A 2,662-nucleotide genomic window follows, 5' to 3' on the forward strand; every position below is an offset into this window, starting at 1 on the left:
GTAACCGCGGCAGACACCCCTGAGCAGGTACCTGAAGCACGATCAGCTTTGCCTCCGTTCAGTGCTTAATAACAAATTATTTGACACATGATTGATTGGATTGTGGTCATACTCCTTATTCCCAACAGTTCTCTTAATCGTTCTTTTTCTCTTCTGAAAAATTTGCACTTGAAATGTGTTTCGGTTTGAAATACTTCCGTGTTGGTTGCAAAGTTCTTGAAGCTTTAAATTTAAAGAAATATTTTTAGTTACAAGGTTGGATATCTCGTGTGCAAAACTCGAGAAATTGAAGGTGACAAGTTGTTTTAATGCGTATAGTGAGAAAAGTTGGGTGAGAATTAGTGCGTCGAAATTTCAAGATTTGGTTTGACACTATAATGCGGTTACAGATACGAGTATGTTAATAGAATTTTAAATTTGACATTGACAACCATTAATTATTTCTTGAACTAATTTACCTCAATAGTTGGCTTTCGAGTAAAGAAACGAGTATGAGAGAGTCCAGATAAAAAATTATTCACACTTTGAAACTTACCAATACTAACATCTTTATTCATATGAAGAAACCAACTGAAGCATCACCACATAACAAGGAAAATGAATTCGACGAGGTGGCGTGATTGTGAAGCATTGGAGACTTGCAGACGCACCTTGCACGTTCGGGATCGTTGGCAGTGCTGTCGATGATGGGGAAGACCAGAGAATTCCTTTCCTTCTCGGTTAAAATTTCAGGAAAAAAAAGAAAGGGATTGGAGATTGCTGAAAAAAGAAATAAAATTTGGGTTAGGATTGCATTTTAAATTTAAGGGTATTATTGTAATTTCAAACATTTTAGTCTCTATTTTTATTTCAAACCAAACAGCATACTAAGACATAATTTAATTATGTACGCTTTTACATTAAACATAATATTAAGACTTATTTCAGTCTCTGTCTCTCAGTTTCAATCTCTCAGTTTCTGTCTCCCTTCCAAATGCTACTTTAAGATTTTAACCCCTTCAATTCTTATAAACCGTTTTTTAAAAAAAAATTTCTTTTCCTATCAACTTGTTGAAGTTTTTTTAATGATACACAAAGTTGTTCAACAAGTATTCTATTTTTAATAAGGTGAAAACTATGATAGTTGATAGTTGTTAGATGATTTAATATGGTTAACTAAATTATCACCAGATAATTTTCAACTATCAACTTTATATAAAAAAACTCTATATAAATTTTTACCTTTTAATAATTATTGTTTTAACGATAATTTTTCTAAAAAATTTACAATCTATATATTTTATATTTATACTAGGGGTGCACAGACCCGGCCCGCCGCCCCGAAGGCCCGACTCGGTCCCGAACACTTTAGGAGCTAATTTGGTGTGATTTCATCGGGTTTAGGGCTGGGTAAGGGTCTCAAAAATAGACCCGGTCATTATTTCGGGTCGGGTCACCTGAAGTCGGCCCGGTGACCCGGTCATCATACACAATTAATATTTTGTGTTATTAGTGATGGATCATGACTATTTTTATGTGGAATTTAAGTATTGTAAACTTTAATATTTTGTGTTATTAGTCATTATAAGACTATAAGTTAATGTTTTATGTTTAGAATGCATAAGACTTTAGACTAATGCATAATATTGTGTTATTTGTATTGATTTAAATATTTGGTATTATTAGACAATATTAGTATTGATTGTGATTTTGCTTTAGTAATGATTGTGGTTATGCTTTAATTTTAAAGAAGGGTTGGTTCTTGTTATATTTTTCTAAGTGAATTTTACTATGTTAAATAATAGTTGAAGTCTTGGAAATTTGGATATTTTATATGCTAACTTACAAGAAGGTATCAACGTAATGTAATGTTAACGGCCCGGTTTTTACCCGATTTTCACCCGATATAATTGTGGCCCGAAAGTGTATTGGTTTTATTGGGTCTAGGGTCGGGTTCGAGTCTAATAAATAGACCCGGTGTATATTTCGAGTCGGATCTAGGTCACATCAAATCCGGTTTCACCCAACCCAATTGCACCCCTAATTTATACCCATATAATGGTGAAAAATAAAAAAGAATGAAACTTTTTTATCAAGGAAAAGACTAATGTCTAAAAAAGGAGAATGTCTTCGAGTTCTATTGATCTTCATTTTTCGGGTCCTTTAATCCGGCGATTCGAAACTGTTGCAACAAATTAATGAGTTGGTGAATCCACCATGAATTTAGAGAAGCAAATTTTTGTGTAGACAGATTGATTTTATATGGGCATGATTTATAATATGATTGTTCTATATTTGTCTTATTTTTCTGTGTTTCTCTTAGTTTCTTTGCTGATTTAGTTGGAACAATATTTTTTTAAAATAGTAATTGTTTAATCTGTTTTTTCTTAAACATTTATACCTCGTTATTTATATATAAAAAAATATAACTTTAATAATATTATCACATATGAATAGTTATATTTATGAATATTTTTTTAATATAAATATCATGATATAATTTTAATTTTTTTTATTCAGAAAATTCTACTCAAACTTTAAACTCGTCATTATTCTCAGAATACTTCTTGTCTTCTACTTAATAAATACAGAGAATTAGTTTTTAATTAGTTATTTTAATTAATTTTATTATAAAATTAATTTTTTACTTCTTCTTTTTAAAAAAGTTATAATTAAAATTTAA

The sequence above is a fragment of the Arachis ipaensis genome, chromosome B05 (genome assembly GCF_000816755.2).
Source record: "Arachis ipaensis cultivar K30076 chromosome B05, Araip1.1, whole genome shotgun sequence".
Classification (NCBI taxonomy): Eukaryota; Viridiplantae; Streptophyta; class Magnoliopsida; order Fabales; family Fabaceae; genus Arachis; species Arachis ipaensis.